This window comes from Ptiloglossa arizonensis, chromosome 1, assembly GCF_051014685.1.
Source record: "Ptiloglossa arizonensis isolate GNS036 chromosome 1, iyPtiAriz1_principal, whole genome shotgun sequence".
Classification (NCBI taxonomy): Eukaryota; Metazoa; Arthropoda; class Insecta; order Hymenoptera; family Colletidae; genus Ptiloglossa; species Ptiloglossa arizonensis.
In genome coordinates this window covers 5,925,426-5,944,691 of record NC_135048.1, presented here as the reverse complement: position 1 = coordinate 5,944,691, position 19,266 = coordinate 5,925,426, and the positions used below count along the sequence as shown (strand labels likewise).

Here is a 19,266-nt window from a genome sequence, read left to right as displayed (position 1 = left end):
GGGTAATTATGCAGTTTAGGAGACTCAGGTCCGATAACTTTGATCTTGACATATGTTGTCAAGGACACTCTCCTGAATAACCTTCAAACGACTTTAGTCGTTGCTCATTAGTATTCACAGAACGTTTGAAAAGTATGGCTTTTATATTCGGTAGTATTTTTATTTATCTAATGAATAAAATGGTAAATTATAATTTTTTTAAAAATTTAACACGTTGGTGGAGGAGCCTAGATTAGGCTAGATTAATAGCCCGGCCGTTGTCAAGCGGCCAGCCACTCAAGCCGGAATTCAAGATCATTGAAATCGGTTAACTCGTACAAACAGTGTCGATGATGACAATCCTACGTATAGGGAAAAGTTGTTAAAAATGATCGTTGTCGTAATATTTGAAAGTGCTATATTTTTCCAATTTTCCCAATTAATAACTTTTTACCCAGAAATAAACATGTAAAACTGTTCAGAACTTATTCAGGTGTATGTCCTACTTTAATAACGACCAAGTGTTATTACTATACTGTGTTCAATTCGCAGGATTTCAATTTATGTCGTACAATGGTACGTAATAGCACAATAGAATTTGTATAAACCATTATTCATCTACAATAACATAATTCCTCTGAAATGCTTTGACGTTCGAGGAATTGTTAAAAACGTGTACTATATGCGTATGAATGTATGTATTAAAAATATGTCAGAATAATTGATTCAATATTCTTCAACTACAATCAAATTATTTCACATTTAAGAAACCGTATTGTACTTCTACCATGTTATAACGGAGGTTTGCTGCATTGTAAAAGGACAGCATGCTTCGTCAGCTGATGTTTTACGCAGCATTGACTCCATGTTTCTTTTTAGCGAAACGGAAACCCAGTGACTATGGTAGTAGCTTTGTAATCTTACCGTATCAGTTCCAAGTTCCCTGGAGATACATTCTTTTCCTTTATACTTGATTTGAATATATGTATACATTACTTTTACATTTGACCTGATCTGGTACCATTCTCTAACCATTTGACATTTTTATATTTTATATTTCCAGCATTTGAAAAGAAATGAGGAAAAAGTAAATAAATTTCGGTAAATTAAGGACAAAAGAGAGAAAAAAAGAAATTTGGATGTATTTAGAAAGAAGACTTTCAAATGCAGTAATTTTCATCGAACAGAAAGTTCGAAATTAATTATAGCTGAATGAATCGAGATATGAAATTAATTAACTATTTCATTAAGATATTAAAGGAATTAGGAAAACCTGACACTACAATTCTGGAAATTAATGCAAACCTAAACGTTAGGTTTTATAACAGCACTTTTAGTTGCATTTCGTCCCTCGTGCGAAATTTACTTTGCTATGTGCTTATTTTATTATATTTTATCCTTGGGTATACGTATTAATGTTCATACTTCCATAATAAAGACTTCCTATAATAATAAATAATGATAAACAAAATTCACGAACTCAAATTTGAAATTGATAAATCACGAGCTGTTAAAGAATGAAATTCATGAAATTCAGTTTGAGGAGTTGAAAAATTCGAAATTCCAACGATGAAAAGTTATGGATGAAAAAATTGAAAAAATTCGGTAAAGAAGGTAATTATAAAATTTGAAATTGGGATGCGAAGTCTGCCGATTATTAGATATTTTTTCTATCGGTTCGGGTCATGCCAATACCTCGTACTTGAACTACCTACAGGGAACAAACTTGCGACAATCAAATTAAAATCTCTCAACTTCTCGAATGCACGGTAACCAGCGCATTTTTCCTTGGAATGGCTATCGGCCAGCCAGAACGTTTCACTGATAGGAAAACTTATGAACTCCGAACTGGAAAACTTCTTAACTTCTCGTCTATTGCAAACGGCGCGTCATTAGATGGCTGTCTGTGATAAACAATCATAAAAGTTTCGTCAGTCGTGCAACGGGTTTTGAAGCAATCAATAACACTGGCAAACAAGCGTGTCTCGTTGTCGACCGGTTGAATCGAGTCGCATTGTTACAGTTTAAGCTTCCTTTTGTGGCAAGAAATGGTGAAATTTATCGTGAAAAACCATTTGTTGCGGAAATGAAATAGTCAACAAATAGCAACAGTTCCCGTTCGTACGTTTCGAGCACAGTTTACTGTATGGCGCCATTTTGAATACTTGTTAAATCGGCAAGGTAACATAGTAATTCTTAAATAGGCGATACGTTCTCGTTCGATTTTCAAATAGAACGTTATTTCATTGGCACACTATCGAAATGCAATAAAATCGATATATTCGGATAATAAATTGATTGTGATTACAAAGTGACAAAAAAGTGATATCATAATGTCAAGTCAAATTTTAATTGGCTAAAAATTTTTAAATCGTGTAAACAAGTTTAAGTGAATATATTTTGGAATTATTCAAATGCATTACTATTTGAATATCATTATTCAAATACATTGATATTCAAGTATCATTATTCAAGTACAGTAATATTTGAATATCACTATTCGAATATTCAAGTATTCGAATAATCATTGAAACATAGTTAAAAACACGATATATTTAAAAAACTTGATACATTGCCTACACTATTAAAATATTGTTCGTATTACAATGTAGTCTTCTTTCTAAATATATACAAATTTCTCTTTTTCTCTTTTGTCCTTAATTTACCGAAATTTATTTACTTTTTCCTCGTTTCTTTTCAAATGCTGAAAATGTAAAATATAAAAATGTCAAATGGTTAGAGAATGGTACCAGATCAGTTCAAATGTAAAAGTAATGTATACATATATTCAAATCAAGTATGAAGGAAAATTACTTAAGTGTTCCAATACTCAAGTATTTGAATAATGTGGAGTGTTCCAATAGACAAGTATTCGAATTGTGCAGAGTGTGTCGAATGTTCGAATACAGAATGATTCTACACGTAATGCAAAGCAAATCGAACGTAGCAACACGCTCGTCTAACTCTAATGGAGGAAGTAGTTATTAAATTTGAGTTTCTATGGGGCAATTTCACCACCCCTCGTTTAAAGAGACTTCCGTCATTCCGCTGAAATTTGTTCCTATTTTTGCGTACAATCATTAGCTAGTTAATGAGCGTTGCCCACAATGAAGTTCATTAGGACGGATTAATCCATTTCGCTTTCGAGAAGTAGAGCCCGAGTAGTGTTGACATCCAGGAAACGTACAGAATGGGTAATTTTTCCGGGCAGTCCTCGGAAATTTTTCTGGTTACACTACCAAAGAAACGGTGGAACAAAATTCGCGGCGACTAATATTTTATTTACTTAGTCCCGTTTTAACTGCGCTCCGGTTAGAATTTTACGAATTTTATACGAAGCTTTGCAAAAGAATTGCTTCCAGTTGCTTTTGCGAAAATATATATCGTTTGAATCATTTTATATTTATAAACTATAATGGAAAATTGCAATTTCCTTTTTGGTATCAAAAGAAATTTTTACTTATTTCTTTACACGTAAATACTTAATGTTTTGTATTCGCTCCTGACGTTTCGATTACTCTTCAAAGGATACAAATCTAATTGTTGATACAAATTTCACCAAAGGAGGAATATATTCTAAATAAAAAAAATGATTGACATAGAAATATAAAATCTACCGGTATTAATTAATAAAATATTTTTTGCAATGCTATTTATAACATGACTTAATTTATCCTGGTCTCTGTATGGTATCTAATTTATAAAGCCTGGAAAATGTTTTATAATTGGTCGTATACAGAGTGTTTTTACATTAAACGATCGAGTGGTAACAACATATTCTACGAATCATCTTTTTGAGGGGTTGAAAATAGTTTATTGAAACACAATGAAAATTACAATGACATTGCACAAGGTATTTTCTATACAAAAGCACAACTCTGTTTGGTAATAACTTTTAAATAAAATGAAATCCCATTCCACGTAAAACCATGTTTAACTTGTGTCTGCGACATATTTTGCGCAATAAAAATAACATTTTTAAAATAATATTTACAATACAAAATATACAATAGAAAAATATATGGTTCCATTTAAGGAAATCAAGGAGACTTTGATTTTTATACCATTTTTATTGCTGTAATTCCTTTTACTTTTTAATAAAAATGTTCCTGCCAACAAAATTTTATTATAGAACTATTGGAAGTAAAACTCATAACGAATGTTACGATAATTACTCCGTATGTCCCCAATTATCGATTAAAATGGATCGTCCCGTGCATTATTTTGCGATTCGGACACTTTCAACTTACACAAGTATTGGTTTTTGTGCAACGCAACGTAACAGCAATTAATTCACAGCGAAACGAAAACTTTTGAGAAGCGTGCAATCGAAACGCGTCGAAATTGGAAATTTCGGATACGTCCGTGTGTTCGGTTGCTGCAATGCAGTTTCCTCTGTAGGGCTGCGATCGATCTAATGCGCGCGGTGCATAAGGCCGTGCACCCCGTTCCAGTGCATCAGCAGCTCTGTGCAGCGAATGATTTTCGGCTGCACTAGGGAATTGAACCTGTTCCAACGGTCCTCGTTTAAGTGGAATATCATCAACTAATGGTTCGAGTACCATAGGAAGAAAAAATGAAAATTCGTCTGACAGCACTTCGTGTAAACAAAACCGTCTCACAGCGCTTCGTGTAAACTGCACTAGTTGCCGAAACGACAGGAAGTTGTACCTTGCATAAATACAGATACAATTGAATTTATACAAGTTATTATCAATGTTTCGCAATAGGCTTCTTTTTATTTACTCTCTCTTTATGTAATAGGAAATTTAAAAAAATTTAGACAGTTGTCAGTTACGAAACACAGAAGCGTAAAAGGGTCAAAGTAGCAGGAAAATTCTATTATTACAAAAAAAAAAAGATCTTATTATTTCAAATTCCCTGATTTGTCAAATTATGGAAATGAAAGGTATTAAAAGTGAAAATTACAATCTCACTTTCTTTACTTGAGAAGCGCAACTTATAACTATTACCTCCATTTGAACTTTTCTTCTTGAAAATAAATAAAAAAAACTAGACGATTCTTTCACCCCTCCCCTTCCCCCATAAAGAAGAAGCAAGACACTTGACAAAAGTTCTCGAGATGCTGAAACATGGTCCGAAGTTACAAAGGCCAAGGAAATTAGAAAAACGAAGTAACCGGAGAATTGGAAAAGTTATCGCGACATTATAAAGAATATAGAACACGAGACTGGTGAAGACGAGAGATGAAAGAAACCGTGGAAAATACGGACGATGGTGAAAGGAAAAAGTGTACTGGGGAATGAATTAATCACAATAAAATGCAACGTGAAGAGTTTCCAAGAATGCGTTTGAAAATCAAGTCGCGCCACCATTCTCTTTTCCATATCGTGGAAACGTGTCTGCGGTCGATTTAATGACTGCCGGGAGCGTAATATTCTCGCCGATGGCCAGGAAATGGATTCAACGTGGAAACCTTGAGACACTGCAACCGAGCGACGCCGGCGTCGATTATGCAAGAATCTACCGGAAGGATCGTCAAACCGGAAAACGTCGTTCCGCGGAAATTTTTCTTTCTTCGCGATAGTCGGATCAATTCTGACCAAAGATTAAAATCACTGACGATCGTGCATAAAGTCAATTGCAACAATTTTTATACGTATACACCCTATGAAGTATTTTCTTTTTATGTGTTTATTTTGTTCAATGTCTTTATCTCGCAAGTGTACACGGCGAATATAAAACAAATGAAAGAACAAGTACGTGAGAAGTAAGGTATAGTTAAACTTCTGTTATTAAAACCTAACCTCAATGTTGTGGACAGTACCGGAAATTACGATGATTCTATATATGTATTCGAATGTTAGTGAAAATAAGAAGTATGTTGAACAATTTGGTGATATTTATCGAAATTGTTAAAAGGAGAGCATACGAAAATACAAAATAAAATTTGATTAATCGTGTTTAAAATTTTATAGGGATATTAAAGTGCACGAAACTTGTTCATAGTGAAATAATTTCAACAAAGATACACGAAACGAACTCATCGTCATTGACGATTTTTATTTATCTCTCACGAGTGACTTTCCTTCGAAGAAATTGTTTTATTTTTTATTTCATCTTCTCGAGAATATTACCGAGATTTTTCCGATAAAAATAAAACCAAACATGACCTCGTTTGGACTACTTTTTTATTATAAATAATTGAAATATTTTTAAGCTGTATACTATATATCGATTGGATGGTTGTTGATATGTGCGATTTTTATTGCAATAATAACAAGAGAAAGCCTGCGAATAAAAAAATTATTGCAGAAAGCTTGTGTTAATCATGGTGTAAAGGATAAAATTTGACAATTAAAAAACCCAATTAGAAATTGTGCATTAAACCCAATTGGTAATAAACCCAATTTACAAATTTTGTGACAAAATCGTAAAATAATCATCTTCAAAGTACGACCCCGCTTAAGGCTTATTCAGACCCTTTCCCTTTGGTCAGAGTTGTGTCGTTATAGCATACTTTCGCTAAGGATCAACAAAACGGTAATTTCTCAAAGTGGGACAACTCAAGTATTTCTCTAAACTCTTCGACTTCTAACGATAACACTGGATGCAGCGAGTCTCCCTTAATAATACGACTCGCTTTGTGCGAAATACCTTCAGTTACAAAGTACAATATTATACGTACTGTTTATAATGTGTTACCATTTCTGAAATCATAATATCCAGAAATAGTCGATAGAACTAGATACATGAAAATACGAGTATATCTATAAACCAACGAAAAATCATTTTTTAGATGTCAAACTCCAAGTGTTCAGATGGTTTAAAGGAAATGAATAAAATTCAATATAATTTCTTTTTTTTAATTAAAGATAATGGCAACTTGGTCCATCGTGTCCATTATCAGCATGACAATCAAACGATAATCAAGACAAAAGAAATTATTTTGTTAACATAAGGACAATCGTGTATTATATAATTGAAATAATTATTAGTAATTTGTGTCTTTACATATCCTTTTATTATGAAATATTAAAATGGCCTCGTTACGCGCTACTAAGAATAAGTTAGTGTACTCGATTGGCAGAATATTCATAGATTTTGAAAGCTATCATACTTAAATAAATCATACGCACATTTAACATCCGTTCAAACATTTTCAATCTTTCGTATTGCATTGTACAATACTAGAAAAAAATGAAAGATATAAAAATTGGGAAATTAAGAATTAAAGTACTTGTAACCAATGAAACGTAAACATTGTAATTTAAAAATCTTGAAACTTAGAATTGATAAATGAAGGTAATTGTAAAATACGAGGTTTAGAATTGAGAAACAAGGTAAACTTATTTATACGTTTTAAATAAACTTCAAAATTAGAAAATGTCGTAAATTACACATTTTTTTCTTCGTAAAATTGTTCGAAAATCTTCAAACACGAAATATTCATAAATCTTAGAATTATTCTTAATGTATTTCGGTCAATTCCTTGATTGAACAGTAATTATGCGTATATAATACTCAGCCTCCTCTCGAGATAAAAATCGCTATCAAGCCCGCTTTCAAAAAATTGTTTAATCCAATTTTGTCACTCAAAAGCGAGAACTTTTGTACTTCATCCACAATTTGTCTATAATCGTTTAAATTTGAATATTAGCCTAGAATTCTTATATTATAATTTCTTTATATATACTACCTTGATCAAAAAGTTTTAGGACTTTATTCATAAAATCAAAAATACAAATTTATTCGTCCAAATCGATATGGTCCCCTTCAAAGTAGTCCCCATTGACTGCAATGCACTTGCGCCAGGGCTTGATCCAATCCTCGAAACACCGCTGGTACTCAATTTTCGGTATGTCCATCAGAGCCGTCTTCGATTTTGTCATGACCTCCTCTCGGGTACTGTAACGCGTTCCGCGAAGCGGTTTTTTAATTCGGTTGAACAGAAAAAAGTCGCAGGGAGCCAGATCTGGTGAATTTGAAGGCTGTTGGATAGTGTTCGTGTTGTTTTTCGTCAAAAACTCGCGGATAAGGATCGCATTGTGCGCCGGTGCGTTATCGTGGTGCAAAATCCACGAGTTGTTTGCCCACAAATCTGGCCTTTTTTGACGAATTGCTTCGCGCAAACGTCTCAAAACGCCCAAATAATATTCTTTGTTGACTGTCTGTTTTTCTGGCAAGAATTCTTGATGCACAACACCATTGTAATCCATGAAAACCGTGAGCATCGCCTTCTTTCTTGACTGAAAACGACGTGGTTTTTTCGGTCTCGGCTCTTCCGGTGCACGCCATTCACTCGCTTGATGTCTGGATTGTGTGTCATACTCATAAATCCACGTCTCATCTCCAGTGATGATACGTTTAATAAATGTTAGGTCGGATTCGGCCTTGGAAATCATGTCTTTCGCGATTTCAACGCGGTCCTTTTTTTGCATGAAATTGAGGTCTTTCGGCACCAGTTTTGCAGCGACACGTCTGAGGCCCAAATCACTAACCAAAACGTCTTGAACGGATCCATAAGCAATGTTCAAGTCCTCTGCCAGCTCTCTGATGGTCAATTTGCGGTTTTCGGACAACATTTCTTGAATTTTATCGATGTTTTCATCGGTTTTCGACGTTGTCGGCCTGCCACTGCGTTTGTCATCCTCGACCGACTCACGACCACTTCTGAAGCGTTCGTGCCATCGAAAAACATTTGATCTCGAAAGAGTATCGTTGCCGATACACTTCTCCAACATATCCAAGGTCTGCGGACCGTTAAATCCGTTTTTTACACAAAATTTAATGCAAACTCGTTGATGCTTAAATGATGCCATTTTCAAAATCGAAGACACGAACAAAGGAGATGTGCTCAGTACAACGTAACTTTTACAAATATCAAGCTATGATGCTGAAATTGGAAGGAAGTGTTAATGACAGATATGGTAACCTAACAAAAAAAAAAAAGAAACACTCGGGTGATTGATAGCGACACACGGGGGACAGTCCTAGAACTTTTTGATCAAGGTAGTAATAATCGTTAACTGTAGTTTAATTCCAATGCAGTGAATTAACAATTGATAGTATAATTCAAGGACACGAAGCAACGTAAACAATGTAACGATGAGTACTGCAATGAGAGGTGATTACATCTCCGTAATTATCAATAATTGAATAGGATTATTAAGTTTCTATTTCCAGTGTCTGTTATCTCGGATTCAAATACTTTTCAAATCGATGCTCCAACGTTTGCTAAATTTAATCGAATTTTCAATGTGTTGTAAGAAAGTTTTCCACTTCGTGCAAATCAGCACCAAGGTGTTAGCAAAAATAACGATTAACCAAAGATAGCGCGCAGTAAAAGTTTCAAAGGTCGATCTCGCTTTGTTCAAACATTGCGCGAGCTATAATAACGTTTCCAACTTTCCAAGTTTTGTAGCATACATACTTATATCGATCGAAACGCTGAAGGTGCGGGCTTCAACGTGGCTCGAAGTTATTAGCTCCGTCGATTTTACAGTTTTCATCGTTGCCACAAACTTGATATTGTTCTTAGCCACGAATCTCGAGACCAACTTTTCTCTTACAAACCGCTTACAAAGTTCCTTTTGAATTAGGCGGCCGACAGATAACGCGAAAAACGATGAAGTACCTTCCGAGAAATTCTTTAGAGCAATTGAAAATTCTTCGACAAGTTCGACCGTAATCGATTATTATTTGAGATACATTAAAAAATAGTTACCGCTTCCACATAGTTGGGAAGAAATCGTAATAAATCCTGGTACAACATAGTTTAAGAAACAGTAATTAATGTACAAAAACGATGGAGTATTACCGATAAGAGAATTTGGAAAAATTAAGGAAAGTTCTAATCGAATTCCATGTGATTGAAAAATAATCAAATGGACTGTAAAAATAGCGAATAAAATCTTAATAAGAGACTATTATAGTTATATTTGAAATTTTACGAAGGAAAGTGGCTTAAACGAGAAAAAAATAAATTACAAAACTCTAAATTGTTGCAAAAAGACTTAGCAGAGTGTAAGAGTAAACAGATTAGTATCAACAGCAAGGATCTGTTTCAGAATAACAAAATAATCAGAAACAACGTATCATAATAGGAATAACAGATTGTTAAATCTGATCGTAACAGTTGTGAAAACAGAAACAATTGTCAAAGGTAAACATGTGGTTAAAAAAACAACTGGGAAAAAATGGGAGAATAACCAAAGTCTCGGTGTTGCAATTGGTAACACAGACGCAGACAGGTCCCAGGTGGTTTTTTTAGAAGAAAAATATAACCAAAAGCTCGATAATAATTTAGGGTATTTACATATACTCTCAATTTTAAATTCTCATAGAAAATAAAGTATATAATTCGTATATACGTTATAAAATGGATTATATATGAATTTACTTTTTTATTTTTACTTAACATCATACGTGACGTGAAGTGTGAAGCTATAAAATATAAAAACAGACAAAACAAAAAATACATCAGTATAGAAGAAACGAGACAAAGCTAAAATTCTGTTATCAAAACTTCAATGAAAAACATAATCTCACTTTATTTAGGGAAAGGGGATAAAATAAAATGCTTTGATTACAGATTAATGAGTTTTCCTGTGATAGACCAGGACTGGTATAAAAGTTCATCAGTTGACGATTTTCATACTGTATGTTCTTTCACCGTGAAATTGAAACTTCTGTTTCAGAAACATAGTTGCTGTGTCAGGAACAGAAGGTAACTCGTAGTGCTAACAGATTTAAGTTTCAAAGCGAGTGATAAACGTCTATACAGCTCAAGGAGACTGATAGCTAGGTAAACTGTCAAATACATCGATCATAGTCACACAGTACAGCCTAAACTATTAGGGCCATAAATTATTCAAACAACCCATGGCCAAATATCAATAGACCAAGACACAGGACCCAGGAATTTGTCGAGGATCAGCTAGCATCCTATTAATGTCTGTGGTCGATGTCAGAAAGTTCTTTCAGCTTGAACAGCTGAACTCTATGTCGAGTAATCCAAACAGATTCTTTTCTATTTGTAAATATTCTTCGATATAACTAAACAGATAGGTACTCTCTGTTTTTGAAGCGTGGTGACATTAATTGATTAAATAATTTTATAAACTTTTATCAACATCTATCATCATAGTTCAGAGTTTAGAGATCGATTCATTGAAGTAGATTGTTTATCCCAATCATAATATAAATATATGTATATCCATACTTAAGATACTTTCTGAGAGACCTTATTGAAAGATTCACCATCGCAAGATAAAATTAATTAACTAACTAATTTTGTAAACTTTTTATTAACATCTATCATCATGGTTCAGAGTTTAGAGATCGATTCATTGAAGTAGATTGTTTATCCCAATCATAATATAAATATATATGTCCATACTTAAGATACCTTCTGAGAATCCTTATTGAAAGATTCACCATCGCAAGATAAAATTAATTAACTGACTAATTTTGTAAACTTTTTATTAACATCTATCATCATAGTTCAGAGTTTAGAGATCGATTCATTGAAGTAGATTGTTTATCCCAATCATAATATAAATATATGTATATCCATACTTAAGATACCTTCTGAGAATCCTTATTGAAAGATTCACCATCGCAAGATAAAATTAATTAACTGACTAATTTTGTAAACTTTTTATTGATATCTATCACCATAGTTCAGAGTTTAAAGAACCATACTTATCCATACTTAAGACACCTTCTGAGAATCCTTACTGAAAGATTCACAATCACAAGATAAATGTATATTCTTCCTTACACTTCTCCCGATCTTCTCAGCTTTAGTTAATACTGTTCAAAGCTACTGGCTGTAAGCCATGATTTTTTGTAAGAGCAGTCCTATCAAAATCAATTGGCCGTTCAAGACCGCTAAGAAGGTTATCTCCACCACACCATTTGGCCGCTCTGCCACTCTATCTCTCGTCTTCTCGTGCTAACCTAAAGTTACTGCTCTGCTTCTCTTTTAATCGGGAAGAGTATGTTGGCACGACCTAAAACTGGATGTTTCCAGATCGATACGATTTACATTAGAAAGAAGCTAATTGGTTCAGCTTCGTGAAAAATCTAGGGGTACATTGCTAGTACATCGATACGAAAGATCTGAAGAAACTCCAAATCCAAGCACCTATATCACTCTGAAAGATCTACAGACTCAAACTTCTTTAGATCTTTCGAACATCCAATCGCCAAACGATTGAGAGTTCAAGGTGAATCCTAATCAGTTAAACCTTAACGTTCCAAATCTATCGAGGATCACCTTCTCAAGGCTACTTTACTCAATTGTGAACCGCGCCAGTCACGAATCCTACTTTTCTTTTTTATGTCAGCTGACCTGTTTAATGGTACAGAGATCCTGTAGATTAAAAAGACAAGCGGTGAGGTGATCCACGATAGCCTTGAGCGGTCAGTTAATCTTGATCAGGCTGTAGCATCAGGAATAGTGTTTTCATCGATTTAAATTTATGGTGCTACGTATGTTACTATTGAGAGTCGAAACTATTGAAAAGTTTTCAAAGTTCCCATTGTGTGGTCGCTAAGTGGATCTCGAACCACTATGCGCGATAGGAAAGAGTTCTTTGAAGGTATTACTGACACTGACGAGCTTTTGGGAAGCAGTCTCTCTATTCAAACCATAAAAGGATTTCGTCTGATTGGAAAAACGAAATTTATCAACGAATCGAATGCTCGTCCCTTTTTATCCTAATAATATAAAGTGTACATCCCGACATTTTAATGGTGGTGGATCGAAAGAAATGCCGTCTGATATCGTGTCATACAATGTTCTAAACCACTCCGTAACAATGATCCTCCAACACGTGATAACACCTTGAAGTACTTCGATGGAGTAACAGCCAGATTGGATTACTCGCCAGACGGCTCTCTTTCGTCTAAGTGCAGGTATCAATCTATTTTAGGGAACTAATGGTTCGCCAGCTTTTGCTAGGTTTATTGAGTATCTGTCGAAAATTTAGCAAAACTTCTTCAGGAAGTTAGGAAAGAAATTTTATAAACCATCAAAGCCCTGAGTAGCATTTTGATTTTCAATCGTTAATGATTCTTTTGTGTAATTTTAATAGGCGATATATCTCTTCAAAATTTCTTCTGTAACTTGTGGTTCTACTGTATACATATATATACATACACACATATATATATGTACAACTTACTTTAATTCTTCTGCTTTGAAAGTCGAAACGCTTGGGGCCTTTGCCAACACCCTGTAAATAAAAAATTACCTTTTTTTATATAAGATACAAAGGATCGAGTTATTTGTTACTATTAATGCACTTCAATAGACAAATTAGATACCATTAGGAATATTGAGAAATTATGGGTCCCATACAATTATATTATTATTATATGTATGTTAAAATTTTCAATTTTTCTTTTACAGTGAATCTTATCAAAGCAAATCTTATAATTGTTTACGATAACTTTTATTGACAACACAATTGAGGTTCTAACTACTACCTATCTTTTACATATTTATGTACAATACTTCTAGTTTTACTTGTTTTACATTTATATATCTGTAAGTGAAAAACAATTCTTCTTTTCATAAAAATATAACCTACACCCAACTTTATTAATTATAGTTGTGGTTAGCTTTGTAAACAATGATTCAGCTATACCTCGACTGCTTTATTGATGTTATCCTCTTTAATTTGTAACAATAAACAAATGTTTCCAACCTTTTTGCAAAGAAGTCTTCAAAAAAATAATTAAAAACGCATATGCAAATATTTGGAAATTACATATGTTAATTTTCCATCGTAATCCTAACCATTAACTTTCTGCAAATTTACGTTACAGAAATGTCATTTGTACACGAGCTCGAAAATTACGGGAAATTTGTTGACACAGAATTGGTCTTTCGTCCCAGTTCGTTTTGCAAAAATGTCAGACGCGTTTCCAAACATGCGCGTATAAATGGTGATAAGAATCACGATTTGTTAGAACAACCCAACGAAACTCATTCCCTCCATGAATGTCAGTTTTTATGGTATTTTCTTCCTCGCGGGCATGATATTTTATTATTATTGCTACTTTTGAAGCAAGTCCATCGTTTTTTATTGCATTATTATGCTCCCCTTGAAAGAATAACGGTAAGTATTCATAAATTACAGACGGTTGTCTTTTAATCTATTTTGCTTATCACTTCTCCGTTGAATGTACAACGACAGGAATTGTAATTGTCCCGAAGAAGTCGGAATTCTCGCAAAACAAATTTGCCGAACAACAGCCTCAATGTTGGGAATCGAATCATCAACCAGTCCATCGAGAAGCGGTTAACGCGGAAAATCAATTCGCAAACGAAACAATTGCTCCTGGCTCTGAATTGCTGTGAATATCGATTGTTCGCGAATCGACCTCGTGCCGTTCGCGCACGCGAAGGCTGTTGAAAGCTCGATTTGTGAGTGTAATTTCCAGGTGTTACCACGTGAGTGGGAGGAGAAGTTTGAAGTCATGTTTGAAGGAGAAATAGAGAACACGTTGAAAATCAGAGCACGAATCAATTATTTTTTTCTCGATTGAACCGTTCGGATTCAAGTTGTCAAGAGATACGTCGCTTTCAAGACTCGTTAAGACGTTACATGTTTTCTAAAACTTCGAAACTTCCCCGAGGGTTTCGAGAGATTTAAAAACTTGCAAGATTGTTTGAAAAATTTTCCAAAATTGTTGAACTTACTAAAAATTTCCAAGATTTTCTCAAATTTTCAAGCTCGTTTAAAATTCTCAAGATTTCCTAACATTTTCAAGCGTTTGCACGATCTACAAAATATTCTAAATTTTTTCGAGGTTTTTCAAGATCTTCAAAATTTCACGCGATTCTAAAAACATTCGAGCTTCGTGCAATATTTGAAATTATATAAATATTCTTAAACGCTTGGAATTTTTCAAAGAATAGATTGAAACGACCAACTGCCAATACATGTACCCATAGACTGTTATTAATGCGAATAACTTCAAAAAAGAATTGTATGGGTAAAAGTAATTAAAAAATTCATACAAGCATGGATTCACGGTGACCTTATTTCCTAGTCTCAGTTATTGCACGTTCGGACCGTTCAAATAAAATGTTGGACAGTTAAAAATGATCGAAAATCGCACGATCGAAACAACAAAAGTCGTTATTTTTTATACGTTCTTGTGTTTCGTTTCTTATTTCGGTTATAATTTAGTTAGATCGCGTTACGATCGTAACGAAGACCGAAGTATATAGAAACTGACACGATTGAACATTTCGTTGGCAAGAGTGCATTCGTTCGTTACTTTTCTACCATTAGTGATACGAATAAGTTATGGCAGGAAACATTTAAACTAATAGCTACACTATTCGGTAAAATTACTTGATAAATGGTAGTTACAAACGCAACAGTATTATTGTTGTTGACAGAGTCGGTGGGCTCGTGAAATACACGATAAAAGAAACTAATCGAGGCCAGGTATTGTTAATAATTTACGATAGGATGTTGGTTCCTTGAGCCGTGAAGATTTCCAACATTGTCTTGAAAACAAGGACGCTTGAGATTCCTCAACGATCCAGGATCCCACGTACCGTCAGAATCACAGAGCTTAGTTTATTGTTACAACAAGAGATAGTTTAGGAATCTTATGATCAATTTGCATCAAGAAGCAGGATATTCCGCATGCGGATTCTGGACCGTATCATCGGCCGTGGAATAATCTGCATACGTCGAGAAATTAATCTAAATTACAAATTTATCGAAGAACTCGAAGGAATATTCTTCCATTCGATATTGTTTACATTGTAAACGTAACAATTACTCGTGCCCATATCGGAACGAAATATAATATCAATGAGTTAAGGTTACCTTTAAAATGAAGACAAAATTTAAATAATTTTCATGTTAGGGTTATAATTCAATTTAAGTTAGGTGATTCAATTATTTCAGTAGCATTATTTAACTGCTGCGTAATTTTAGAATTAAATATCGTCGTAGGACGATAAAATTGTTAAAAATAATATAAAAAAGGTTACATCGAAAAGTCGTATTATTGACAAAAGTATTGCGCTTAAGAATCATACCTTTCTCGAAACGATTTTCGTCTCTCTTTTACGGAAAAATACCGAATGTCTAAATATTTATAAACGGGGATGTATGTACGTATACACGTGATTTGAGAAAAGCGATATTGGTAATGACGCGAGTCGAATGACAATGACGTTGATAGTTCAAGGTACATTCGATGATACGAATAAATCAACTTACTTCGTTTCTTGATGCAAATCAGTTATGAAAAAGAAAATTAGCCATCTCTTTTACGTTTCGTCAAAAATACGAAACATTTCCACCCCCCCCCCCCTGATAAAATTATACCCCAATCGTATGTAATAATCTCCACCAGCACTGAGCAATGATAAACGCTAAAGCCACGTAAAACATAAATCTACATCGGACAATTGAATCACATTTTCGCATCGCGAACGACACAATCGGACACAATAATAACACGAACGTTAAAAACGAATAACAATCTAACTTTAATTATTCTAGTGATACGTAATTCAATTTAAGTTAGGTGATTTAATTATTTCCGTAGCATGATTTAACTGTTGCGTAACTTTAGAATTAAATATAGTACATTACCATCCATCGCTAATTGTATCCTGTTTGGAAACCACAGAAGCTTGTTACTATAAAATGCCCAAGAAGGTGATCTTTGCACATAATTGTGATCATAATTCATAAATTTATGTATATGCGATCATAAGATCATAAATTTGAAATAAAGGGAAAACGTGAACAAATCGTCGACTGTATACTTACTGAACAACTTCTGTATACCAACATGTATCGTGTATCGACTTAAATTACTGTCTATAACTCCAGGGTAAATATAGAGAACTTATCTATTATTCATGGTCAAAGCCAATATTTTATCAACAGTTATTTCTATTAGCCCAACATATATGTCACGTGCTACTTGTAGAAGAATATAGATAGCGCTAAACAAGATTATAGAAAATGCTACCTTGGACTTTATAACGTGCTATAGAAAGTTCTATTTAAAGAAAAGTGAGATGACCTCGAAATAACTGCAACTAAATGTCCGAGAACAGAAATTCAGCTCGAGTTGGAAAAGAAATCGGCAAAACGTACAAGTGAAATACTATCGACTCTGAAATTTAAATATTTCCAGAACTATTAATTCGGAGATTTCACACGAGTTCTATTCACGAAGACCTACTTTTGATGCTTTTCACGAGTTCCAGTAACCAATAAAATTTGTACTTATAGTTCCCTCTACCTTGTTTATACTGGTCATTGGTGATAGAACCAATCTATGACGTATCTATTAATAGTAACAGGTATAAATTTTTAACCGCCATGTGGTATCAAATAAATATGAAAGTAAGTCTTCGTCGACTGAATAACATGGGTTTCTTGACACTTCTTGACATCAACGAGGCCACTACGAAGGCACTCGACGATTCTGTCATACATATGTACATTTAATCATTCATTTATTCCAAGTACTGTATCATAAAAGTAACCACAGAAATTGCAAATAAATATTCATAATTAAATTTTCCAATAATGATGTTACACGACATCGTGTCCGCTTGGTCGAAGTTGTCATAGATTTGACAACTCTGGAGTTTTTCCAGTTTTTGCACTCGTCACTCGAGTATAGTAGTGGAATTTTTGGAAGCTTTCGTGCGTTTGTGGATTATTCCTGATAAACCGTTGCGGTCTCGATGATTGGGTCCCGTTTTTGCCACTGCAATTTTATCGTAAGGATCAAATGTCTGCGAAGAAAATGCCCATGTCTAATAAACAAATGTTCTAGAAACGAATTTTCCTTGCAACCGTTCAGAATCGAAGAAATATATTCGTACTCGTGCCTTCCTTCGAGGCCCTTGACCTGTTCAGATGTACCTACATATACGCCATCCTAATCATGTCTGTTATAGCCGTCTGACTATACATTTCTAAAATAGTAAATTTCTAATCCGAGTATAGACTCATTTTTTTACACATAATGGAAACGATCCACAAAGTTGTACCGAGACTATTGACTACGAAATTGACAGTATCAGTTTCTGTTCAAGTTCTTTTTATTTCCAGTAGTTACAACGCAAATATTCTGTATGAAAAATTAATATGAAATAATGAATAACTTTCTCGGCCGATAAGAAAGAGAGAACTGTTCGCAGACCGTTCTGAATAGGTTAATCTAAAACGTAACATTCGAATACTGGAATACTCGAACATAGAACACAAATATTCGAATAATGGTATTCGAGTACACAACTATTCGAACAACGGTGTTCGAGCACACAAATATTCGAATAATGGTACTCGAGCACACAAATATTCGAATAATGGTACTCGAGTACACAAATATTCGAACAATGGTGTTTGAGCACACAAATATTCGAATAATGGTACTCGAGCACACAAATATTCGAACAATGGTGTTCGAGTACACAAATATTCGAATAATGGTACTCGAGTACACAACTATTCGAACAATAGTATTCGAGTACACGAGTATTCGAACAATGGTATTCGAGTACACAAATATTCGAACAATAGTATTCGAGTACACGACTATTCGACAATGGTGTTCGAGCACACAAATATTCGAATAATGGTACTCGAGCACACAAATATTCGAACAATGGTGTTCGAGTACACAAATATTCGAATAATGGTACTCGAGTACACAACTATTCGAACAATAGTATTCGAGTACACGAGTATTCGAACAATGGTATTCGAGCACACAAATATTCGAATAATGGTACTCGAGTACACAAATATTCGAACAATAGTATTCGAGCACACAAATATTCGAATAATGGTACTCGAGTACACAAATATTCGAACAATAGTATTCGAGTACACGACTATTCGAACAATGGTGTTCGAGCACACAAATATTCGAATAATGGTACTCGAGTACACAAATATTTGAACAATAGTATTCGAGTACACAACTATTCGAACAATGGTGTTCGAGTACACAACTATTCGAACAATAGTATTCGAGTACACAACTATTCGAACAATGGTGTTCGAGCACACAAATATTCGAATAATGGTACTCGAGTACACAAATATTCGAACAATAGTATTCGAGTACACAACTATTCGAACAATGGTGTTCGAGTACACAACTATTCGAACAATGGTACTCGAGTACACAAATATTCGAACAATAGTATTCGAGTACACGAGTATTCGAAATTAATTTCTAACATTGGAATAGGTATAAAATATTCTATCAGTCGTAACCTTACTCACAAAATTTTCAAAGAGGTTAGTG

The 19,266-nt window shown here is 34.1% G+C and overlaps 1 protein-coding gene across 3 annotated transcripts in view; it reads right to left on the bottom strand.

Moving 5' to 3' along the window:
* The window catches only part of LOC143145038 (octopamine receptor beta-2R), a 109,996-nt gene that overhangs the window by 52,315 nt on the left and 38,415 nt on the right, over nt 1-19,266 (bottom strand). For 2 of the 3 annotated variants that reach the window (XM_076308059.1, XM_076308046.1), the window contains exon 2: nt 13,134-13,184. The exons of the other annotated variant lie outside the window; for it this stretch is intronic. The gene's annotated coding sequence lies outside the window, so the exon portion shown is untranslated. The remainder of the gene's footprint in view (nt 1-13,133; nt 13,185-19,266) is intronic. 3 annotated transcript variants of the gene reach the window in all.